At 43.4% G+C, this 27,819-nt stretch overlaps 1 protein-coding gene across 1 annotated transcript in view; it reads left to right on the top strand.

Annotated features, from left to right (window-relative positions):
• The window catches only part of LOC138515934 (NACHT, LRR and PYD domains-containing protein 3-like), a 661,296-nt gene that overhangs the window by 178,379 nt on the left and 455,098 nt on the right, over positions 1-27,819 (top strand). The gene's annotated exons all lie outside the window — the stretch shown is intronic.

The following is a 27,819-nucleotide window of genomic DNA, read 5'->3' on the forward strand; positions in this document are numbered from 1 at the left end:
CCCGCACATCATGTCTTTTCCCTGACATTGTTGTGTTAGCCCTAAGGCCTTTCAGTGCAATGGGGTCTGAAATCCAAAATTCCCCAAATCATTCAAATGTTTTCTGTCTGACGTCTCCAACACAGACCGAAGTAAGGGGGGGGGGTCTGAAAAACAAACCGCTAAATCACCCTGTGTTTTTATTTTGAATCAAAAGTGTGGGTGAAATCATAATTGCCATATGTATTTGTATCAATCTTGAAATCCTACTGCTAGCCTTTAAAGCCCTGTGTTGAGGGTGGCTTCTCAATAAACCGTTACACTGGGGTCCTGCACAGTCGGCCATTCTCATCGCTCATAAGTTGTGGATGGAAAAGGGGTAGGGGCACTGGCATACAGGTAAGCAGGTTCCTATCAGGCCGACCACTGTGTAATAACTTGGAAGCTGGGAGGACACCCGAGCCAGCAGGTAAGTTATTAAGTAGGTTTATTGTAGTTCAATTGCCAGGAACAAACATTGGCATGTCCTTTCCAAGTCAGCATACTTCCAACTGCCAAGCATAGAATCCCCTTCAGACAACAACACACCAGCACTCCACTCACACTGACCTCACCACATTCCATGTACAGTGATGTCATCACCTCAGCTACCAAGATACAACACTTCTCCCTCCTTTTCTTTGTTGAAAACAGAGGAATTTCACACCAAAACCACCACCAGACCAAACCCCTACATATACGTGTGGCCAGCACGTAATGCACCAACTAGTAACTACACTGGCACAAGAAACTGCCTCCAGAGAACACCATAACCCTGGACACTGCAAGGAAGATCTAGGAAACAGGAAGGTGCACCACCAAAAGAATAGGAACCCAATAATACCTACAAAACACATTGGGCAACATGACACCCTGTGTCAATCACCCAACACCCAACTACAGTGTCAATCACACCCAACACCCAACTACAACACCAATTCCACTCCTCCCTCTATACACAAAACCCTGAGGAATCCAACACAATCTACTAAGGGCTAACTCCTCCCATGAACAGAACTGGACAACCTTTGAGAAGCAAAAATAAAAAACTAAGCACCTCCACCTGTTCCAAGCTGCCCCTTGGAACCTAGGTCCTGCCACGACCCAGCGTCCACACGGATAAACTACCTAACACCCCTACACCCTAAGTGCACAAACATCCTTCCGTCCTAGTCTGCCCCCTAGGACACCAGGGCTGCCACCCCCGGGCACGAATCACACAGCTCAACATAGCAACAACAAGCACAACAACGTAGACAGTTCACCACAGCACCCCACCCCAAAAGGGTACCACAACACCACAAGAACCAAGAACAACAGAGAACACAACCCGCAAGGATTGTGGAAACACAAACACCTCAACCCGACACACACCAACCTCCACGGACCCCTGGTCCAGCCTACTGCACCACGCAGCACACCTACCACTACCTTGGACCCCAGGTCCAGCCTACTGCACAACCGCAGAACACCTACCACTTACCTCGGACCCCAGGTTCAGCCTACTGCACAACACAGCACACCTACCACAAACCTTGGACCCCAGGTCCAGCCTACTGCACCACACAGCACACCTACCACATACCTTGGACCCCAGGTCCAATCTGCTGCACCACCGCAGCAAAACCACTTACATGATGGACCCCAGGACCTAGACAACACCCTGTACCTCACGCACCGTGTGCACACCCGCAAACACACACTGGCGAGCATACACTCACAACATTGCTAAATATTAAATTGTAATTACTGAAAAAGCAGATTCCAAACATGGAGATCTTTTCTTTTGCACAAAAACAAAAATGCAAACACTGTACTCAGTCACATATTACCAACCTGCAAGTTCCCACCCACGAGTGCGTCCAAACCCAATACTGGAAACCAGACCTGCAAGAAAGATGGTTAAACATTATAACACTTCCTTTGAACTAATAAGTAGTGTCAAGTAGTGTTCGATGTATACCCGAAGCCCCAAGTCCAGAGTCCCCAAAAGTTCAGTCCCGCCTGAAAGAAATGCAATTTTGGGCACATTAATGCAAGATAATACTCATAGACTTAGCCATAGCACATAAATTCCACTTAAAGACCCAACACAAACCCCACATCCAACACATTCATACATGACATTCAGCGCGCGCATCCACTCACTCACTCACACGGGCCCATGTCACACTACCCACACACCAACACAATTTAGGCCGTAACTTAAAACACACTCTATACACACCGGCCTTGCACACAAGTTTGCTCACTGACAATCCGGAAAAAGGCCAACAGTCCACTTCACGAACAGCTGTCCCTTGGAACTCCAACTCGACTCTTCCATGACACGGATGATGTTGTGGCGGCCAGCAAGTATATCGAGATAACAACCACCAGCCAAACCAGAAGAACAAGCAGTCCTTGAAGCGTTTCTCCCATTCCTACAGTTCGCATCGTCCCGGACGCTCAGTCCGCTGAGCACACGCGTGATAAGTGATCCCCACGGACCGCTCACGCAAGATAGTCTGCCAGACTTACAGACCGCATCATGTCTGATGTTAAGTTTGCTGAACACACCCGCGCTCTGTGATCCCCACGGTCTTTCAATATCCGCAGCTCCACGAGTGCGCAGCACTCCCACAAACTCCTCACGGTGAGACGCAGAACACGCAACGTGTTCCAACTCATCTTCGCGTTCCAGCTGCTCACGCTGGAACGCATGATGATGACGAACCAACGTCATCATTCTGTCCTGGTCGCCACAGGAGTCACATCTCCGACTCCGTATCCATACGGAGTAGACTCCAGCAACTTTGACGCCACAAGCAAAACTCTCAGGCGCCTTCCATTCCTGCACATGCTGCCGCACGACAACAGCACCTCCAAGGCAGCCAGAACACTGCCATAGCCTCTGCTCCTGTTCTCCCTTGTCGGCGGCAAACTCTGCCTCCTCCTCCAGCGCACAGGGAACACTCATCCCTGAAACTGTCTGCCCCCATTGCTACCCTTGTAGCAGACATGGGCTGACATACTCTGCGGGAGCAAAACCGCAACATCCAGCACCACCCGGCTTGCTGGTCTGCTTGGAAGCATCTCTCCACACCCCGCACACACACATGTGTGGTCGCCAGCCTCTCGGCCCGCACGGCCCACAGGCCACGGTGCTCCCGGACTCCGACGCTGTCTCCTTGTCGGCGTCGCACTGCAGAAATGCTCCACTACACCTCATGCACCGAACTGCGCACTGGCCCTGGCAGGCTGAAAGCCCCTAAGCAGGATGAAGCACTGAGGACACCCTCAGCTGGGGCACACGACCAGATGCCCCTCCATCACCGCACACCGGAACGTGTGACGACCAAATCCTCTTATCAGCACCACCCGGCCTGCTGAAAAGGGATAGACAGCCCAGTTAAAACAGCACTGGACCCGAGACTGCTGACAGCTTCTTCATAGGACATGAATTCACAGGAGGGCAATGTTTCCTTGTTCCGGACTGTCCCCTCAAAGACAGGATCCCATCCTCGTCGCCAGTGTAATAACTACGACACCAGTTCAATTGCCAGGAACAAACATTGTCATGTCCTTTCCAAGTCAGCATACTTCCAACTGCCAAGCATAGAATCCCCTTCAGACAACAACACACCAACACTCCACTCACACTGACCTCACCACATTCCATGTACAGTGATGTCATCACCTCAGCTACCAAGATACATTACAACACACTGCTTACAAAGGCTTCCCACAGGACCACAATTCTAACTTGCCCGTTCTGGAACTCGCCCAGTGGTGGATGGACTCCAGAATGTACCAGAATGTGCCAGCTGTTATACATAACAAGTGGATCTATCCTTTTGAAGAAAGAAACAGTGATGAGAACGGGTAGGTTCAATTTCACGTGCGCTCAATTGAAATACTGGTGTCCGTGGTACAGTTTTCTGTTTTTATTTAATGCTGCTTAAGAGTGTGGTCTGAAATATTACTGGCTGGCTGAGGCATACCAGTTCTTTGCAGTTGGATTGTAATTAAATCTCTATGCACTAGGAGCCTTTATGAAAATGTTTTAAACACGGTTTCATGATCGGATGTAGCTGTTGAATAATGTTGCAGTATCTTATGATTTTTAATTCAGGTTCATGCAAATGCAGAGTTTATTTTGAGCGTTTCCGGTTATTAGCACATTGCGAGATAAACAGTTGCTTGTGGTTGCGAAACATATTTTACTGACAAATTCAGATACTTTCACAATTATACAGTTTATCTGCTTTGAATGATCAAAGGGGAAGTGAGGGATTACAGGTGGTTTTAGTGAAGCACAAATTATAGGGTTTTATTTTTTGAGTGAATGTGAAACCTATGTTTTTCACGTGCAAATGGGCGAAGACCCCATGTACCATTCGCACGAATCCCGTTGTGGTTCCTATTGAGTTAGCTGTTTGTATTGTTATACCTATAAGTGCTGGTAGGTTACTGCTGATGACGTATCTATATTGGTTGGCTCTTAATTGATGTTAACAAATCATTGTCGCTTTGTTTCCATTATTTGTGGTTAATGTGTTGGTGTTTTAAGGTATGCAGTTTTATTTAAATGCTGCGTCATTCTTTGCTATATACACACTGTGAGTGTGAGTTGTTCATGTTATCCAGGGTGATTGTGTGCGTGGACCATGAGGGCGCTTTCTGGTTGTACACTATGTTATCAGTGTTATGCACAGTGAGTTTTGTTCGGATATCTTGCGACAGGAGAGAATACAATTTTTTAGCTCTCTGTGTATTATAGTTTCGTGGTAGCGACATGATAGGCTTATAATGCGTTTTATAGCAGTAAATGAGAACATTATTTTCCTAGTACCTCCCGAAGCGTGTGGATAATGGTACCGGGGTGGTTTGTGGAGGATCACTTGGTCACGCTCATTTTACCTTCACCATTGGATAGAACACAATCACATGCCCCACAAAACTGCTACTGACCCTCCAAGTGCCTGGCCATGAAATCTGTGGCTTCTCGTGGAACAAAGTGTCCCACTCATTAAAACAGGTTTAATGAGATGTAGGCCATGACCGCATCAAAAACTAATATTACAACACGGAAACACTGAAACCTCTTTACCGAAGCACCACCACAGTCCGCCTGTATCCATATGTGTGCATGCTTGGATGGGCACACAGAAAATCCAACTTAAAGCAAAGACACTTTACTACTGAGCGGGGAAAGCAATGTCTGTCTATCCAATCACTTGGCAGCAATTCTAAGTCTACACATGTGCAGGCCCAGGTTCCAGACCGTCTCTAGGATAGAGTCTACTCACACATGATGGGATCTTCCCAGGAAGGGGAGGGCTGATCATTTCACAAAGGTAGCGGTATGCACCTTGACTAAATTGTCAATTTGGGGAGGAGGCTGTGAAAGGAGTTAAACAAGAGACAGAAAAGAGCTGAGATGGCTAGAGAAAAGAGGGGGAGAAGAGAGACAAGGAGGTAGAAGGTGTAAAATATGAGAAGATGTTATGAGGGAGAGCACAGAAGGTCTCAGGCGATGGTTGGAGACACACTTCATGAGTAGATTGGAGCAAGACACCAGGAGGTGGTTGGAGGGAGATACCAAGTGGTGGTTGGTGGAAGACATTCAGAGATGTCAGGAGGAAGACATCCTAAGTTGATCAGAGGAAGAGGTTTGCAAAAGGTTGGGATCCAGGGGAGAATCAGAAGGACTAGTATGGTAGTATCTGGCAAGAGTAGGAAGGAACAAGAAGGCACTTATAGTCCAAGACAAGGGCTAGTGGTTGGACCGTGAACCAGAAAGGTCTAGCCCACGGTAGGAGGAAGAACATGTGCAGGGTGTGGCATTTAGGAGGGTCAGGAACAGAACAGGAGTAGACGTGTTGCAGATGGTGGAAATCGGGACCCTGGGCAACACTGCGGTCCACACAGCCTGTTGTCTCTGCCTGTCAGTGTAAGAGAATCTTCAGACCTATCTGCGGTTGTGCAGAGTCCTAATGACAACTATAATACCTGCAGGAAGGATCAGAGGTGCTCATATCACTCCAGTGAGTGGAGATTAGCTGGAAGACATTTTGGTAGAAGAACCACAGACTGAGAGTGATTGGGGCAGTACCCTAGAATTTGGTGAAATGCTAAGCCACAAAAGTATTCACCTATCCTATTCTGTACTGACTTTACCCATTGATAGGAAATCTGCAATAAACAGTATGTAAGTGCACACATAATTAGTGGCATTCCAGACTGTAAAGTCTGTATGCCATGTATTGTAGTGGTGCCCACAAAATGTACTCTTGTATATGCACATTTCGTGTATTGGAGAACATATACCAGGTAAATCCCTTGTACAATAGTGCAAATGTAGTATGTCCCCTGTATAAAACCACAGTGTGATTTACAGTCGGTAAAGTCTCATGTGTTACAATTATGCCTAATAATAAAATATAACATATATATGTGCATCTAATGTATAGCTGACCAGAATACAGGTATATCCCTTGTACAGTACAGAAGTCACACAATTAAGCGGTGTATTCAGCGAACTTCTTGATATTGCCAATCGCCTCTGGAAGAAATCCCTCCAAACCCAAGAAAGATGAAACATGCAGTCTAGGCAGGGATGCTAACGCACTCATCTCAGGACTGATTGGAAAACAGGAATATTGGTGTCCAGAGAGAAAAAGACTGAAAGGGCTCTCTATTGAGTGTGCTCAGCATTAACGTATTCATGGAATTCTGGACTGCGTATAGAATGCATATTGGCAGAAAAGGTGTGACGAGATAATGGGCCTCATTACGAGTTTGGCGGCAGCCATGGAGCTATTAGCTATTAGCTCCATGGCTGCTGCCAAACCGGGCTCCTTTACCGGGTTCCCAGAATGCGGAATTACCGGGCCAATCTGAGTACGGAGGGCCCGGTAATTCCTCCCTCTGGGAACCCGGGCCCGGGCCTTCCCCATTCCCATCTGAGCCCCCATAGTGCTTAATGGGAATGGGAGAGGGAGCATCCGGGAAGTGCACGGAAGTGCCGTGCTGTTGTTCTGGTGAATCTGGGCTCTTGCAAATGCTGCCTTGAAGTAACGTTTTCATCCGTGGATTGCGAGTTGTATGCGCAAGAGGAAGCACACTTCCTACTCTTCACGGCGTAACATTTAAGGATCGAACTGTGAACTGTGGACTACCATTCCAACAACACCTTGCGACTACTGGCCCCGCCCCCCCCTCGCTCACAGGCACGCTACATTACCCGCGTGCGTGCGCATCCGCGCGCGCACCCGGGAAGTGCACGGAAGTGCCGTGCTGTTGTGCTGGTGAATCTGGGCTCTTGCAAATGCTGCCTTGAAGTAACGTTTTCATCCGTGGATTGCGAGTTGTATGCGCAAGAGGAAGCACACTTCCTACTCTTCACGGCGTAACATTTAAGGATCGAACTGTGAACTGTGGACTACCATTCCAAGTAATTACGTTTCTTGGATCCTTTGCTGCCTGTTTGTTTGGACCCTTGCTCTTTGCTCTGTTTTTCTCTTCTGAAGGAACGTAGAAGAGAACGTTACTTACGCTGCTTCTTTTTTTTTCTTTCTCTCATTTCTCAGCAACACCTTGCGACTACTGGCCCCGCCCCCCCTCGCTCACAGGTACGCTACATTACCCGCGTGCGTGCGCATCTGCGCGCGCATCCGGGAAGTGCCCAGAAGTGCGGTGCTGTTGTGCTGTTTGGCTGGTGAGCGGGTGGAGGGACGTAATTTAGACTAAAGCTTTGCGTCTATCATTGGAAGAATAAGATCCGCCTTGAATTGTGAATTTATTACTGTTGTACCTTTTTTGTGGGGCAATTTGTTTTTCGTTGTGGGGTAGGTGAAATGGTTACCTGCTTGCGTAGCGGTCATATTGAAACTTTATCCTCCACCAAACTGTCCGAGATCAAAAGTCAAAGGGATGACACAGATAATGCGAATATCGCACAGCTTGTTCAATCAATCAAGAGATCAAAGGTCCCAATTTACAAATCTGAAATTATGCCCGTATCAAAGGGCAAAGGAACTAATACCCAAGTCAACATTAGAAAAAGCTTTCTAAGTATGCTTGAGGTTGACGACAGCACCACTCTTGGTGCGATACAAGAGCTACAAGCAGGTTCTTCGTCTGATGTGTCGATCTTGGCTCCTGTTGTCCTGAATGAGTTAGAGAAGAGAATTTTACTTTCGGCTTTGCCATCAACCCCTGTTACTGCTAGAATAGGCTGTAAGGACAGAGTTCACTTACATCTTGAACCCCTAAACGCACCAACGATATCTACGCAGGAAGTTGAATATCACGCTAACACGACTGTCCTAACTAAAGAAGACAAAGAAAATAAAATTTCGGCGGGTACAGAGTTGAACCTAGCTTCTTCTCCTGAGCCTCATAAATACATTCAATTCATTTCCCCAGTTTCGAACCATGCTACATCTTCTCACATTGAAATACAGCCTGACGGGCAACCTATTTCTGCTGATATTGGGCAAGGCATGCATCAAGGAGCTAACTTAAACACTCTATCAGAGGATTTACAGCTCTTTGAAACCTCATTTACAGTAATTTCACGCATATTAAATTTACCAGATCGCGGTCATGATTATACACATTACGAGCTTCGCGACATAAAAACGACACAATCAGCAATTTTAGCTAAATTGAATAAACTTGAGGGATTTATCTTTGCTGAGAACTATAAAAAAACAAGGAGGATGTATCTCCCCAGTTTCGGCTACGAGCACCTGCCTTTCAAGAGCTACTCAAACCGAATCAGCAACCACACTAACTGACTTGGTGAACAGTTCTGTTAGTCAACCTCAAGTATGTCAATTCCCTCAATCATATGCACAAGTGCTTAATGCACCTAAGCCAAACAATTCAATTGAAATTCCTACATTTTCTCAACTCTGTCAGACTGTGGCTACTCACGCAGAAAAGATCGACCAACTGCTATTTTTTAATCAAACTAATGAGGGACCTTCAAACTCACCAACTATACCCTATGATAATGCTATCAATGACCCCAATCTCTCACAACCCCATAGTCCTTCAGCATTGATTGCACTCTTTGACCAGCCCTTTCTGAATGAAATCCAAAGAGCTGATGCCCAAGTGTTTGAGGAGGAGAATGTGGCTATTACTCCTCAAACTCAGTTTGCCTCACGTAAAGAAAAAAGACGATTCATACGTGCTATGAACAGACTTAAAACTCGTAAGGCTGCTGAAGCTCAAAAAATTAAAAATCAAGAAAAAACAAAAAAACAAATAAAGGCTAAGTTCTCTGCGGTGGTCGACAATACGAATAGAACGTTAAACGATATGCAGTATATCGCAAGTGAGGGCCTGGAATTTACTCCTAAATGCACACCCCATATTGACCTAGGAATTGACATAGAGGAATTAACTAATGAAAGTAAAATTGCATTACAAGCTCAACCCACAGCATGACTAGAACTGGGGAAATAAATTTGACTTCAGCAGCATCTTGCTCAATAACTAACGATGAACGGGCTACAGTCGTATTACCATCTACGAGCACTCAGCAAACCCTTTTATCGACTTTCTATAAACTTATTTCGAATAAAAAAATGAATCTAAGTCCATAACACTTGAGTTCCAGTCCTGGACGGTGTAAACCGTCTCGAGAACAAAATTCCTGATAAAATCACTTTACCAGCGAATCTTCAGGAATGTGAAATGGAACGCTTCAGTAATCAAAACTCCCATTCAATTCAAGAAAGTATAACCAGAGAATCTTCAAATGAGAAAAACAATGTAGTCTCTCCTCACCAATTTAACAAGAATCCGACTCTTGAGATCTGCCTAAAATCGGACAACAAGGTGGGTGCGGAATCAAAGAATGATGGAAATAATTTGTGCACTAAAGACGACTTGTCTGAAAACACACAGCTCTCTTCGATCCTAGGATGGATCAGTTCTCCTGAAATAAATGGTGAAAAGAGCTTAAACAGATCTTTTATGCTTCACACATTTCAGAAAATTCCTGCACTTAGAACCTTAGCTTCTAATTACATCATGTGGATTACTCTTCCATCTATTAATAATTACAGAATGGTGTTTCAAGTGCAATCAACAATCATTGCAGAATTAATTTGGGCTCATAAAAGGGAACTAAAAATGTTAGGACTGGCTGTGTATTCCCTAGTCTCCATTGACGAAGCTAAGGTATTCAACGAGACTCCTCTTGTATTAATCCGAACTCCTGAAGCGGTGTCATCTAGCACCACAACCTTGATAAACCCAGAAGCTTCTGTAATAGCACAACTGGCAGCCATTTCCAACACTACAAAAGATTGGTCCTGGGTGACAGTGATGTTAAACGCTAGGGCAGAACAAAAAACATCGCCCTCATAGTAGCTATACTGGCCTCAAGGTGATGTCATGGAACTCATGCGGTAGCAGGAATCTGTTAACTTGGGCGAACAGAGTCCCATGCCCGCTGGACTACGATATCATCTTATGCCAGGAAACTATGTCACACAGGCAAATTCAGCTCAATGGCTACTCCTCTTTTCAAATAGAAGCTAAACTTGGGGTAAAAGGGAGACCGTCAGGGGGGATTGCAGTCTTTATAAGTAATCGACTTCAATTCTCTACAATTATGCAACAGAAAACGCAGGGTTTTGTAGCTGTGCTTATGGAGATGGTAACAGGTAATTGTGATATTCTTTTGTTAATATCAATATACTTTAATCCTCTTCAGATGTCGATAGACACTCTATTGGAAAATCTCCAGAGGTTATTTTGTGTGATATTTCCCAAGTATCCTGAATGCAAAGTTATCTTAGGGGGGATCTCAATGCGGATTGTATGAGGTACATGGATCCACTTGAGAATCCACACAGGAAGCATTACTTATCTCCTGTGATCATGAGAGGGGAATTAATCCACAATTTTTTGTGCCAATGGGATATTGTACTAATTCCATTTAAGCAGCAAGGCTGTGGTTATACCTGGAAGCGAAATCTTATGACTTCTTGTATTGACTATTTTGCAATGACGAAGGAACTAGCAATGCTATCTAGTGAAGTTGTATGCACAACTTTGGAGTTTAGCGATCATGTACTATTACATTTACTAATTCAAATACCTACTCCTATGCTGCAAAATGATCCCGCCCATATATTTATTGAAGGAGATCGGCCTGGGGCCTCCTTGAGGTGGAATCCTCTGATCTGTAACAGACTAAATACGAGGATTGCAATGCGGTTTGATGACTTGGTGAAATCGTGCTTTTCTATTTGCACTAATTCTTTGACCTCTTGTGAAATCACGCAAATCATCAACGCTGCAATTATCGACTTAGTCCACATCTACAAGTCTCCTTATAAACAAAGTGAGAATTTGAGAAATGCATCCACTAATACTATTAGAATGTTGGTTAAAAAAAAGAATGCTGATCTCAGGCTCTTAAAAAGTTGTCAACTTGGAGAATCAGAATACCAAAGTCAGAAATTTTTTTTTTAAACAAATGTCATAATAGCATTAAGAGTCATAGAACGTACCTACACAATCATACTAATCAAGAAATGATTAAGAGCTTATGTCGAAATGATAGACGATCAATCTGGGCACTTCTTAGAGGTGACGATGACGTTGTGAGATGCAATCAATCCTCTAACATCTCTGAGGAGGTTTGGACTGTATATTTTAAAACCAAGTTTGCGCTTCCGACAAGATTTGTGAACCACAACCACAGGTACTACAATTACGATCTGAAAGGATTCAATGGATGGTCATTGGAGGATATAATATGGGGAATTAAAAAACTAAAAAACTCGAAAGCTCCTGGCCATGACTGTATTCCGCCCTGTGTTCTAAAATCTAATTCTGAATTGTGGGGGCCTTTGCTGAAAATTCAATTCAACGAGATCTGTGCAAAAACTATTATGCCCAGCTCATGGCTGAAATCAATTATACTGCCTATTTACAAAAAAGGCCCAAAAAATGAACCCACTAGCTTTCGACCTATTGCTCTTATCGACTCAGGGGCGAAAGTATTTGCCATTTTATTGCTTCAAGAACTCAAAGTATATATACAGAAAAACGCCATCTTATCAAAATTTCAAATTGGTTTTCGTGCCAGTATGGGCACTGCTTTAAATGCAACTGTCTTAGCTCATTTGCTTAGGCAAACTAAATTATTCAACTCGACTACTTTATATATGGCATCGGTTGACCTTTCTGCCGCCTTTGATTGTGTGGTGCGTTCTATTTTGTGGGGAAAGCTCGAGACGATGGGTATTCCTAAGTATATTATTTCATTGATTGCAAAATTACATCAAGATACATTGTATATGGTACGAGTAGACGGCACTGGTGCCACCACGCAACCAATTCCCACGGAGGTCGGGGTTAAACAGGGCTGCAACTTGGCGGCGACCCTGTTTCACCTCTACCTCTGTGACATCGAACATATTTGGAAAAGCGAAATCTGCTATCCCGCCAAGTTGGGGCATCTTAGGTTGCAATGGATGGCATTTGCTGACGATGTGCTGATATTCGATCAAACGCCATTTGGGCTTCAGAATAAATTGCACATTTTTTCAGAATACCTATATAAACATAATCTTCAATGTAATGCAAACAAATCAAACATACTAATATTCAAAAATCTGAAAAGAAAGAAGTATTCTGTTAAATGGTCAATTGACAGTCACGAAATTAACATCGCTTCGAACTTGAAATACTTGGGTTATGATGTTTCAGACTCTAATTCAAAAAAACTATGGAGGAAAAATTTAAACTCACAGATTCCGGTACTGGGATCCCAGATGAGGATAGTGTATGCTAAATACTGCAAATTCTCTATGGGACCACTGTTTGAGTATTACCTCCTAAAAGTTGAGGCTATCCTGTTGTATGGGCTAGACTTATGTTTGGTGGATATTGAGGATATCCTCGATCAGATTCAGGGCCTTTTATGGAAGACTACGTTGAGAATTTCCAACTCTCTTCCGAATTGTATACTAAGACAAGAGCTTGGTTTAACTGCCCTATCCGCTAGATTCCAGTGGAGACATCTATCTAACCTTGCCAAGATGTTATATCCACCAGTAAATTCATTATACGAGGATTTTGGTATAATGCTTCGTACAGGAAATCCAGCATCGGTTGGAATGTTCCTTTGGCGCATGACTAAAATTCTCGAACTGCTTGCCTTAAAACCCACTGATCTCGAATTTCGTTATTCATATGTTAAAAAGCGCTTATTCGAATACGATTGGGCAAAAACGTTGAATGAAATGGCTACAAAAAAATCGTACTTGGAAGCTACTGTTTTTGCTGCAACTAGGACTCCACGAAGAACCTATTTGATGAAATTTCCATCTAGTAAATTACGCAATTTATATCTAAGATTCAAGTTGAACCAATTACATACCTTAGACAAAACTGCAGTATGGAATAAGATTGGTGATAATGGTTGTTCAACTTTATGTCGATTCTGTGTTGATGGTACTAAGACAGAAACACTCAAACACTTGATACTGGAATGCCATTTCTTTGAGGTATTGCGTTCCGACTTCTTCGGAACCCAATTTTTTGGAAACACCCTTAACTCCAGGGAATGGTGTTGGAAAACACTTATGTGGGGTGTGTCTCTCAAAAATAATTTGGCATTGACACAATTCTTGGTTAAATTGGAACAAGAACTAGATGCTAAACACTAGGTGAATCCCAAATACGATGTGATGACTCTGAACCTATGAATCTCAATTGTGCTATAATGAATTCACCTTGATTGTAAATAACGCATTATATATGAAATACAGCAAGAAGTGATTTCTCTCGAGGGATGGAACGGTTTATAGATAATGTCTTGAATTGTTTTCTGTAGGAATATATAATCATGTCATATATTGCTAAGATTTTACTTTATATGAAATATTGTCGAAATTTTTCTCTAATTGTAACAAAACACGATGTATATTTTTATGTTGTAACAGTTTGTTCATCAAACTAATAAACAACTTTTATATAAAAAAAAAAAAAAAATGGGAGAGGGAGCACACAACAGGCCGATTACGAGCGGCCCGTTGTTTGTTCCCCCTTCCCCTTGCGGAACCCGGTAACGATGCTTGGTTTTGCCAGGCGTCCTTACCAGGTCCCGCAAGGGGACCACGTAATTTTGCGGGACGAGCTTAACGGCTCCGCCTCCATTAGCGGAGCCTGTTAACCTGTTCCGCGATCCTCGTAATGAGGCCCAATATGTTGTGGTTGTGGTAATAAAGGTATGTTGTTTTTTGTGTATCTATCCCACCGTTAATATAAGGATTTGGAATGTTGAACTCATTTCTTGTTCTAATTTAATGGATTCAACTCTATCTTTCACAATCTGCTTTTCTTGATGCTTATTTTTCCAACTCTTTGGCTGTATCACGAGTTCCATGTATTGGTTGATATTCTGTTCATTGACATGTTCTCTGTTCTGTATTAAATATGTACAGCATCTTGGATAAAGGCCCTATATAAATGCTGTAATATATACATACTGCAACAAAGCCGGACAATCTGTCCTTTCTTCCCACAGGGGAGCCACCCCTTGTGAGGCTAGGGAGGTGAGCCTGCTCCTTAAGATCCTCCAAAGGGGTCCGGGCAAGTGGGACCTCACTGGGAGTGACTCTCCTTTAGGGGACCTGGATTCCCAGTCCCATGAGAACTTCCCAGACTCTCAGTCCAATGAGGACCTCCCTGAGAGGACTACACTGTCTGCATATATGGGAATGGAAAGAACTGGGTGTTCTCAGTGCTTTATTACACGTACCAACAATCCTCCTTCCACCCTGTCGGATTTGGGTAATGCTGAAAGTTATATGAGGGATGCAATAAACGAAGAAGGACACACCTTTTCTAATCATGATGACATACATGCGCAGAATAAGAACTGTGAATGGAGAAAGATTTGGGAATTTCTTAATCTCTTGCATTTCTTAATCTCTTTTCCCCCTCCCTTTACTGCTAGCTTCTTTTGTTGTTTTTAGTTTGAATATCTCTCATTTTGTCTTCTCTAGTTAGGCCTGCTTTCATTGTGAAATGTGTTTACAGTTCATTCGAATCTCTCTGTGTATGCTTCTCAAATTATTTGCATATATCATGCAATGAAACAGAAGCTGAGGGGTCTGCCCACCGAATGAGAGCCTTTTTTGGTAAGGGGATTATCAAGCTAGAGACCCTATAAATACCTTGCCAGAACCTATACAGTGGCTGACCAGCTTGCTGAGATCTTGTCAGAGATTACAGGGGGTGCAAGCTGCACCTTAGAGCCAGGTTGCAAGAGGGTTTGCTTGACTGAATAATGTGCACAAGTTCTGCTTTTTGATTGATGCAGTGAAATTGTGCTCTGCATTTTATATTATGATAATATGCAATGCAATGCAATGATTGCTTTATTGATGCTTTATTGATTTAAACTTTTGGTTTAATTTAGGAACCATAGAGTAGGTTTTGAATGCCTTCATATTATGTTGCTCTACGTGAATTGAGCATGGTATTTAGACTTTAATTTTTCTCAGCAATAAGGATATGGTTGGAAATTTGATTTAATCCCCATGTGGGGTTGCACATGGCTTTATGTGTTGGCCATGTATTTGTAGCCCCATGATTACTGTATTGATGTAGATTGATTTGATTATAGAGATGAGATTTGTTAACTATCAAACAAATGTGATTGGATTCTATGTGAAATTAGAGAAATATTTGGAGGGTGGTTTAAAGATGGCAAATATGTTGAATATGTTGGAACAATATGTTGATTCACGTAAAATGCTATAATGATTTTTATGTGTAAATAAATACTTTTTTTATGAGGTTAGTCATTCTTGACTTTGAGATCTTGGTATAGTGAAATGCAAATCATCAACACTGTGTCATGCAATGCATATTATGCCCTTCTCCCTGAAGTCTTTCTGTTTTGTCCAAATCTCTCTATCCCTACATATGTGCACCAGGTGCGACAGGAACTGTTGTGGACGTGTTGCATAACCCACGAACAAGGTATCAGGTTTAAGGATTGTACATTGATAGAACCGTGAAAGTGAGTTGGGAAGGGCTATACACTTTGAGCCCCCCCCCCAGCCCAATTTTGAATCATTGTAGCAAGAGCATAATATTGACACTGAATAAGCCAAGGGGAGACGTCCTCTGAGTTCCATTTCAATAGCTGGAAGCTTCCCTGTCGCATAAGAAGAGCGCTAGACCTTGGCTAAGCTGCGGGCTGGGCGGGGAAGCCCTCTTTAAAGTCAGAGCTCTTAACTAGCCAGGGTGATCCCATGGGACACGCAACAGTATAAGCCTGGCTTCTATTATCTCATTCTTTATACCTCCTTTTGCCCTCATCTCTCAACACTTACTCACAAACCCTCCTGTTCGTGTTCATGCTAATGTCATGTTTCATTCTTTCCCCCTTTACTATCTTGCATAATTTAAATTAATATTTTTGGGTGTGTTACAGACAATATCGACTCATCTACTGTCATTCATTGTGCAGAATGACAATGATACTAACATAGGGCCTGATTATGAATCCGGCAGTAACAAGCCGGTGCTACCAGTGGGTGTGTGCCGGACTCACAACACTTTACCGGCGCCTGACATCCCGGTGCCACTGGGACATTACAAGACCCAGTGGATCGGGAGGTCAGACGATGGTAAATGTTAGTCCCCATTCCCATGGAATCCCGTAGGACTCCATGTGCATGGGGAGACTGAAGCACCGGCACGGTTGCTAATGGTGCCAGTGCTTCCGTGAAAAACTCTGCAGGCAGGTGCCGTTACGCCTTGCAGGTCAGACATGAGCTAGAGAACACATAGATGTTTGCTACGTTTGAGTTAGAACACTGAAGAAAACTTGCAATTCAGAACGCTTTAGGAATCTGCAATCCCACAACTTGTGAGCAACCTTTTCTACTATGGCAATTAAGGGGGAGAGAACGTATGCAGCTAGTTTAGACTAAGGCATAGCTATCAGAGATTCAGGAGGGAGAGCAACATACACAATGGCTACTAATGGTGACACGGCCAGAGAGCCAAGTGAGAGGAACAAAGGGCATGCCAGTGAAGAGAAGTGCAGAGGTAGAGAATGAGAGTAATGAGAACAGAGCAATGGTGCGCCAAGTCACTATATGGAAAGGAGACTGGATAAAGCAGTCAGGAAAGAGACACAAAACTGTCCGGTGAGTAGAGAAAGGACTAGGAGCAAGAGACTGAATGTATGTTGGGACACAAATTCTGATAACCAAGATAAGTGACTTGAACAGTTGAAATGTTTAAAACCAAATATAAACCAGCCAAATAAGCTGCTTTAAGAGGGAGAACTGGTTGGTATATGTTGGGATATTAAGTCTAGTATCCAAGAATAAGAAAAGTGGAACACAGGAATTTCTTTGAATCAAAATCTCGGTCAAGTCCCGACCGTTAGGGAAATGCTTGGATGACTAGCCTGTGTTCAGTGAAATGCTTATTGAAGGAGTCCACAGTGAGGTCTGTTGAGAAGCCAGTCCATTCTAAGTCTAATGTTTGTTAAAAGAATTAAGGATGATGTGTTCTCTAAATTGCGATCAAACCCAAGCCGAACGTTTAGGATTACAAAGACAAGTTTCTCCTGAAGCTCAATCTATTCAAAGTCTAGTGTTCAGTGAAGGAATAAAGTGTAGTTGGCTGTGAAGCAAAGGCTATTCTAATTCTATCACACCCTGAAAGGAAGCCAAATTAAATGGTTTATTAACGACAGTCTATTTTAAGGCTAATCGTTATTGAAAGAGCACAAGCAAATGTGTATTGGCAACACAAGTAGACCATACTTGGAAATGGGGTATATTTGGACTTCATATTGGAAGAGCATAAAATGGTGCATGTTGGTAGATGAAATCTAATCCATATCCAAGAGCACATATTCAAAGACTGCCAAGTAAAAAAAGCCCAGGGCCTGATGAAAGCCGAACATGACATTAGTCTGACTGAGAGCAATATTGCAATATTGAGTGAACTATGCATTTGCATTAGAAATCTAAAACCTGAAAAGGATAAAACAAAGAACAAGCCTACAAGAGACTGAGCAACTTAAAACGTGATAAAGAAGTGAGATGGGAGGATAGGTAGCAGCTTGTGTCCCACAGGAAACAAAACTCTACCCGGTGTTTCAATAAAATATGATTTGACATTTATGTGTGTCCATTTTGTTGGTTAGGAAAACTCTTCACAGGACAAATATCACCCAATGGGTAACCTGTCTAAAAGCATGGTGAATCGTGCTCTATGCATGTGAAGCCATTGTTATATTATTTAATCTCTGTGTTGGCTTTAAGCTAGTTATCATCACACACCATCAATGTGTGCAGCTAAGTATCACAATTATCACATAGCATCTCTTTGAGCACTTGACAGACAAGCCCTTGGGGGGGCATGTCATTAATCACAATGCATGATCACGGTGGAGTGAAATACTAGTATTTACTACTATCCCAGTGGAGACTAGCATTACTAATTGACACATGAGCCCTCGTTACGAGTTTGGTGGTATCCTGCCGGTAATTTGCCTGTAGGGGCCTGATCCACCGGCAGGTCAGGGTTCAAGGTAGATCCGTGGCCCCCACCAAATTTGTGTTTCCCTGGTCCGGTAAAAATGCTGGTGCCAGAATTACCGGCATTTTTACAAGCCTTTCTTCTTGACTGGGGAAACCGTGTGACCCCCCCATGATTTGTGTTAGGTCTTCAAAATCACAATCCACTTCTGTGGGGACATTTTATGATTCCGGCGGTAGCTGTGCCGGTAAAAGTCATTGTGTTCCCGGCGCCTGGCAATGGGGACTTACCGGGGTGTTACAGACCTAGCAGTCCGGGTAATTCATCATTGCCGGTCGCCGGAAAATATTGCTCCCCATTCCCATTTGAGTCCCATTGGACTGAATGGGAATGGGGAGGTTGAATGCACTAGCACCATTATTGATGCATCCGTCAAGGTCTGTGAGCGGTGCCTTTCCGCCGGCCGATCGCAGAACTCGTAGTTAATACCCTTGTGAACATCACCATCATCACACACTAACGTATTTGGTGCAGCTACAAAAGAAAACAGACATAGCATTAACATAGTATTATCTGACTCTATCTGTGGGGACTGTAATGTGACTGTAATCACCTTCCAACCTTCTGGGAACTTTGATATCAGCATCACCATATACAGGCTCCGTTGGGACTAACATTCCCATCATCGCGCACCATCTCTGTGAGAACTTCATAATTTATACTGCCACAAACCAACTCTTGGGGACTTTAATATCACCATCATCACACATCTTCTTTGTAGGGAGTATAATATTGCAACCATCACATACCATATATGTGGGCACTTCAACAACGCCATAGCCATACACCACCTCTCTGGGTACTTCCACACACCATTTTCTATGGGGGCTTCAACATCACCATAATGCATTACCCACTGAGCAGTGCACAAGATCGGCCCAACGTACCTGCAAGAGAAGATAAACCCCTACCTCCCATCACGCACCCTAAGATCAAGCACTGCCCTCTTACTAGTGTTTCCAACCTCCAATTCAGCCAGGATTGGAGGATCTGCCTTCTCAACCTTGGCTCCAACTCTGTGGAACTCACTCCCCCCACACATTCGACACACCCAAGACTACATGGCCTTTCGCAAAACCCTAAAAACCTGGCTATTTCCATAAACCCGATTAAGACCATCGAGGCCCGCTGATACCCTGCAACCTGTGGACAAATGTTCGAGCAGATACTGAACAATGACACCACTGAAAGCGACTAATAAGTCACCAAGACAGAATCTGGAACCGGTTACCATAGAGGACAACCTTAGTGTCCTGCAAGCGCTAGATATATGACTGCTCACTATCCGCCTCTTGAGTCTACTACACATGACTAGCTGCCTCCTGTGCCATATCCCTCTGAGCACAGTTATATCGAAACACGTATAGTAATCCGAAACAGTGGGCTCGTAAGAATAAAACATACACGCCAGACAATCACCTCTCCTATCACTATGCTCACTCTCTACTCTACACCAACACACAATAGAGCGGAGCTACACCCTCAATCAATATCAGCCTAGCTACTCACATACGAACAATACTCCATGAACACCTGAACATCCTACTAGAACGCAGCTATACCTCATGAAAAATCAGCCCAGCTGCACACATAAGCGTTGTACACAGGCCTAACGCCGCCAAACTCCAGCCTCTGAGACCAACCTCCAGACTGCATACATTCAACCGATCTCAATACCACCACTCCTAATGTTAGGATGCAGCCAACATAAGGCAATCGCATCAGCTGCTCACATATTGAGTGCACCCAAGTACCCTGTGATACCTATTAACTCGACTGACCTGGACTATGGTCTCTCAGGGCATTCAACCCACAAGCGCTTTGAGGTCATACCAATGATATATAGAGCACTATATAAATGCCAAATAACAGAACATAATCACATATTACCTCCATATAAATGTTAGCATATGTCTACCTTAACTACCCACTATCTATGAACAGAATTTAGTATCACCATCACCCAGTGTTTTAGGGGAAATTCAACATTACCATAATCACACAACATCTCTATGGGGGCTTCGGCATCACCGTAATCACACACCATCTCTGTGGGAACATCCACACCACTACCATCACAAGTCATTCTGTGGGGATTTTAACTTAACCATCATCACACACCATATATGTGGGAACTTCACCATCTCCACATAATATTTCCACAGAAATGTGTGCATAGGTGTACCATACCTACAAACTGTCTCTGTGGGGACTTTAATATTGCCACCACTCACAATTTCTTGGGTGACTGCAACCTCACCCTTATAGCACACCATCTTTGTGGGGACCTGAGTATCACCATCATCACATACCATTATTGTGAGGACTTTAATTTCATCATAATCACACACCATATATTTAGGGACCTCAACATCCCTATAGCCACATGTTATCTCTGTGTGGGCTTCATCGTCACTATAGCCACACACTATCAATGTGGGAACTTCCACACACCATCTTTGTGGGATCTTCAACATCACCATAATCAGAAAATACTCCCACAGACATGTTAGCATAGATCTCAACACATCCCATCCCATGGTAGACACATACGTGTCATCAGACCATTCATTTGTAGGGGATGTGGTCAAGTGGCTTAATTGATCACTGAGGAACCATGAAACCTGACCACTAATCCAAGCATCTTCTCTATCAGCATATGCCACTCATAGGGAGATCATCACAGAAAATCTCAGTGGAAAGGTGAACATCAATATCATCACACAAAATCAATGTTGTGGGAGTAGCCTTATTTATACAATATACTCTACTGAGACATTTGAATAATCCTCATTGGATATCATTTATATCCACCCACAGTGCTGGACACACCTTGGACGCAATTTTCTGCAGAGACAGACTCTCTACCACCACCAAGCCGGTACCGATGATATGGAGTGACCACCAGCTGATCCCTTTCGCAGTCAAACTCCCAACCCGCATACTGTCCAGAAACACAATACTGCACGCTACTAGCAAAATAAACTAGAACAGTTTTGATCCAGATTCCTTAACAAAACTGCTGGAATCAACTAAACAAAACCTCTCCGAGATAAACAGAATGATGCCTGGCTCAGCAGAAAATAAACTCGACACCTGGATCACAGAGTTCCCTAGACCAATTAGCACCAGCAAAACCTTTTAAAGCTCCTGCAAATAAATGGCAGCAAGATGATTAACAAAAGAACTGAGGGAACACAGAAAAACAAACCACAAACTGGAAAAACTTTGGAGAAGCCATTACAATCAATCAGACAAAATAAAATACCAACAACTCAGAATGTACAAATCAACAGTCCTTAAAGCAAAATAAAATACTACGCCACACGAATCGAATCACCAACAAACCCTCAAAAAGAACTTTTCTAAATCATTAAAGTAATCAAAAACCCAACATTCTGCGACAAAGGTATCATTCCTTAACAATCACTATGTTGGCAACATCACTAACCACTGAAGGTAAAAAATAGAAACAATTCAACAAACCAATGTAGCAAGCCACGCAACAATAAACACAAGTACAAATATGGAACCACCAGTGACCACTAACCTCAACAACACTCGACCGATTTGAACCCATACATGAAGAAGTTTTCACCACACTAATAAATGACATCAACCTCAGCGGATCCCACTTTGATCCATGTCCCCAGGCATCTACAAAGAAATCCTTAACCACAGCAACCCAGCATCTTACTTCTGGCTACGGTTGAACCTATCCCTAAACACAGGAATAGTACCTAAATCTTTCAAATCAGCTTACATCAAACCACTCCTAAAAAACGAAAAACAGGAAGCACAGAAGATCCCACCATCTACAGACCTATAGCAAATCTACGCTAACCGGCAAAGGTACTCAAGAACCACGTGTACAAAATCCTAATGAACTACGTAGAAACAAACGGAATACTTGACCATTCGCAAGTCGGCTTCAGTTAAACTCTTTCCTCTCTAACCAAACTGAAAGAACTTACCTAACGCCTTTTACTTCTAATACCAAAAATATCTCCTGTGGCATACCACAGGATTCCAGCCTCTCCCCACTCTACATGTCCCCCTTAATGAAAATCATTCAAAACCACTGACTGACCGTCTACAACTATGCAGATGATACCCAACTCATTGTCAAGATAGCCTCAAACCAAGACCCAAACAATACCCTCAACAAATACCTCACTGACATATACAGCTGGATGACAAACAACAACCTCAAGCTAAACCCCACCAAAATAGAAATAATGATCTCATCCCCAGAGGATAACGCAACAGCTACACAACTGAACTGGCCACCAGGCATGGGACCCCAACCAGAAGCATCTGCTGTGATAAATGTGGGAATACTCATGGACAATAGACTCTCACTAGAACCACAAATCATCACTACAGCAAAGAAATGCTTCTACCTCCTGGGACTAATGAGAGGGATCCTCCCCTACCTCTCCTTCCCACACAGAACCCTTGCAATCATCTCCTTAGTATTATCAAGAATCGACTACGTGAACAAACTCTACCTTGGAATGCCAGAACGCCTCACTAAAAAAATGTATCACATCCAAAATACTGCAGCAAGCGTACTCCTGAAACGAAATAGAAGAGACCACATTTCACCAGCCCTCAGAAGCCTACACCGGCTCCCAGTAAAAATATGCATTAACTTCAAAGCCCTCTGCATCGTCCACAAATCACTATACGGACAAGGAGTCAAATTCCTCTAAGCCAAGATCAACCAACCAGGAAGTACCCTAAGATCAAGTGACGACCTCCAAATCGAAACAAAACATTATGAAAAAAGTAAATTCAGAGGAATCGCATTCTCATGTCTAATTGCCAATCTCTGAAATTCAAAGGAGATAAGAACTACAGAAGACCAGCTAACATTCAGAAAACAACTGAAAACCTGGCTATTCAACTCACTAGGATTAGAATAAAACGGCCACTGCCAGCAATATCACCGGTGACTCGAGACAATCAAATGAGTTTATGGACGCTGGAGCCACCAATAAATCAAACAACAACCCTGCTCCTCGCTCCTCTCCAGCATACCCCACACATACCTCACAGGAACTAACAGGCCAGTCCAACTTCACACAAACACACAACCCACACATCTGCCATAAGAACTTACTGCCACAAACAAACAACCCAGTCACTAGACGTTGCCCTTCCGGACACAACCCCAGTGCGCACAATCCAAACACACCTAGAAAGCCGACACACACAGACACCAGTTTCCCCTGGTTCTATAAGCACCAACAGAAGAGCACAACCTCTATCCTATTCCCTCTTCCCCCACTAACATACCCAACCCAATTTCTTACAGAGCCCAGTGACCGTCTGGAGACCATGCAAATGGTAAAGGTGCGCAGTATAAGTCAACTTAGCATAACATAATTATACATCATCTCTGTAAGGACAATAGTACAGCTATCATTTGATACCCTCCCTTTTGGAACATTACATTAACTATGATCATACACACCCAAAGCTAGACAGTAATATCCCTACCATCACACCACGAGTGGAATGTAGTCTAGCAACAAATGTGGTGCCTGTTGAACTGTGAAACCTGAGTTCTAATTTTAGCTCGACCTTGACTACTTTTTGTGATAATGAGCCAATCACAGAAGCTACCTATGCCTCAGTTTTCTCATCTGTCATGTTATGAGTTTTTAATAACAGGGTTTAATGCGAGAATTAAGTGCACTTAATTCTCGCAAAATCATTGTAATCCATCTGTTATGGATCCCTAAAATGTACAAATTAAGTTATACAGAAAGACAGTTGTATGCATTACTAGCAAAAACGGGTTCTGTGGACAGACATGAGAACACTCTCATTAATTGTTGAAAATCAATGATCCTGTAGGTCGCTGTTCTGATTAACTTATCGCTTGATGTGCTTTGCATTCTGAAGTAAACTACCTTGAGAATGTGTGGCTGGCTGACATACCCCTTAGCCGATGTTGGGCAGAGGCAAGAGTTGGTGTACTGCTGCATACTGGGACTTACCGTGCTCTATCCCCACTTGTTGCCTCACCCTGGCATGGTGCAGTTCATTGCTGTGCATTGCGGTGCATTGCGGTGCAAATGTCCCAGAAACTGTGCATTCTAATGTTGAGGACCGTTCCTTCTACGGCCACATTAATGCTTCGCCGATTCCAGGCAACCATCTCATTTGAAGGTGCTGAAATCCTGGAAAAGGGGTGTGGTGTCCACATGTTATGTAGCCAGTAATGTCTGGAGGCTCCTAACAGGTAACTATGCAAAATGTGATGCAGATTGGTCAAAATAGTGTGGAATTGTATAAGGAACAATGCTTCGCTAAGCAACAAACAAAATGTTGACTTGTGCTGAAATCCAGGGAAAGAGGTGGGTTGTCCACAAGTCATGTAGCCAGTAGTGTCCGGAGGGCCCCAACAGGTAACTATGCAGAATTTGGTGCAGATTGGTGAAACGGTGTGGAATTGTACAAGGAAACAATGCTTCGCCAAGTGACAAACCCAGCCACAAACCCACCCATTTTTGCTGAAATCTAGGGAATGTGGTGGAGTGTCCAAATGTCAAGCCACAAACCCACAAACAAATTTGGACTTTTGCTCAAATCCGGGGAACGGATGGAGTGTCCAAATGTCAAGCCACAAACCCACAAACAAATTTGGACTTTTGCTCAAATCCGGGGAACGGGATGGGGTGTCCAAATGTCTTGTAGCCAGTGGTGTCTGAGAGGTCCTAACAGGTAACTATGCACAATTTGGTGCAGACTAATGAAACGGTGTGCATAAAGAAAAACACTTTGCCATGCCACAAACAAACCCACATATTTTCACTTTTATAAATATAGATATGCAGCACTTTAATCAAGCATCCAGTCATTTTCACGTGAACAGGAACAAAAACCAATCCAAAAAAGGAGAGTACACCAACAAAGATGTAACACAAATGTATTGGACCCAAATAGCTGGGAAGCACAGTTCAGACAGCCCTGTGGAACTGAACTGAATGAACTGATCTGTCAACGCTGCCCGCTGTGGCTAAACATTTTATACCCAAATTACAGAATTACCCTACAACATTTTAGTTACTATTTCAGTGCCAGTCACTGAAGCTGATTGGTGGAACTACATCAGACCCGTACAAGAATGTATATATTAAGTGACTCTGATTGGGTAGACCATTTCCTGGCAAAAAATGACATTAACAGCCCTCATTACGTCACAAACCTCCCCACACCACCCGTCAATTACATAACACGCTAATCAGTCCAAAACCCTTGTTTGTCATTGGTTGGCAGTGCCACATATACAAAATGGCTTGAGATGGCAAGGGGCCAGACATTCACACTGAGTCTGAACAATGATGTGCCCCGCAGACATCAGCGAGGACACTGTGCAATGTTGCACCCTAGGAACACTGAAGCCTCTCTCCGCTGAATGGCTCTCTTTGGGGCGCCCCATAACCCTTACCCCAATTCTCTGGCCCCCAAGCTTCTCACACCTTGCTGCTACGTTTAGTATGAAAAAACGACACCACACCGTGGCTGGATTTTAATGATTGTTTACTGAACATGTTTCGGCTATTTGTCAATTCCTGAAAATGTTTTAGAGTGGGTTGTCACCACAAGGTAGGTAAACATATGCATGCATGTGTGTGTCTGTGTGTGTGTGTGTGTGTTGCAAGTGGCGAGAGTGTGAGGGTTCCAGAGACAACAGCTGGGAGCAGTGTGTATTGTGGATGGATGATCAGGTGGGTGTCTCTCTGCTATATACATTTCTACCTGTACTTTATCTACATATAAACACCCAATGAAGAAGAAGGCATCTACTCCTTTTTTTTACTTATATATTTCCTTCCTGCTTCCTGAATCACCTACATCGTACGTACTACAGGTCTGTTGCTGTCCTCGTTTCCACTTGAGCGTTATCTTTCCTATAGTGATTTTATCCATTCTAAATAAGTTTATAAAAAATATAGTTATTGTTAGACAGTCCGCACCAAGGCCTTTGGTACTATCTACATTGTGCCTTTAATGCCTGAGAAATAGTTTCCAGCTTCTCTGAAGCAAATGTAATAACCTGTATATGTTGAATTTCAATGTGTTCCATTTTATTACAACTATAGGTTTATACTTTGCTGAAGTCCTTTGGTTTAATTTGTATAATGACTACATACCCCAACTAATGTCAACCCAAATCTGTGTCATCATTAGCAAGGCATGTGGGACTGTCTTGTAAACTAAGGGCCTCATTACGAGGTTGGAGGTAGTCATGGCGCTATTAGCGCCATGACTACCTCCAATACCGGTACCGAGTCCGCCCTGGTTCAGTGGGGACTTACCAGTCTATTCCGACCTTTGCGGGACCGGTAAATCCCCATTGAAAAAGCCATTCCCCATTTCAGCCTCCATAGGGCTCAATGGGAAGGCGCTAATAACGGTACCGCAAGTTGCGGTACCGTTATTAGCTCTGAAGTCCCTTAACGGGCCCCGTCCATAATGCCTGGTAAAACCAGGCGTTAAGGAAGGGACCCGCTAAGGGACCTCGGAATAGGGAACAAAGGGAGTGTCCTTATTGGTGCCGGTAATCCCTTTGCGCCCACCTCGTAATGAGGCCTTAAGTCTTTGTCATCATTGCATGGGAATACTTTTATTTTGATCATGAGTCAGATTCAGTTAATAACCTTCTGGACTTGCATTCAGAAGTAGCCTGCAATAACTGCTGTAATGTTAAAGGAATTGATACTTATCAGATGTCAGATATGTGATGTGATATTATAAAGACTGTTCACCTATGGTGCCTGAACCTTGTCTGAGATATTGGCATGTTATGCCTTCGCCCGCAGTTAACGAAGAAGAAGAAGAAAGGAAAAAGATGAAAAGTTAGGGTCAGCGAAAATTAGGAATATTAAAGGGATGCATAGAACTAACAAATTTGGAAGAAATGGGGTTCATGTAAAGTGAATGTGGTTGTATAAGTAGGGATGTGTGTGTAATGGTAGGTAGTGGATCAGTTGGAATGCTGATCATGAAAAAGGTAAAATAAGAACAAGTAATTTTCCAGTGATCGCAATTTATCTTACCTTGTAAGGGCAAACTTTAGTGGAAGCATGGCTGTGTGATGGCCCTGAGATGTGCCAGGGAAGCCCTTCAAGTGTGGAGACCTGAATTGTAATTAGACATTTTAGGCATCCCCCTGCAAACCTGAGGGCT

This window comes from Ambystoma mexicanum, chromosome 6q (assembly GCF_040938575.1).
Source record: "Ambystoma mexicanum isolate Mex_15411 chromosome 6q, UKY_AmexF1_1, whole genome shotgun sequence".
Classification (NCBI taxonomy): domain Eukaryota; kingdom Metazoa; phylum Chordata; class Amphibia; order Caudata; family Ambystomatidae; genus Ambystoma; species Ambystoma mexicanum.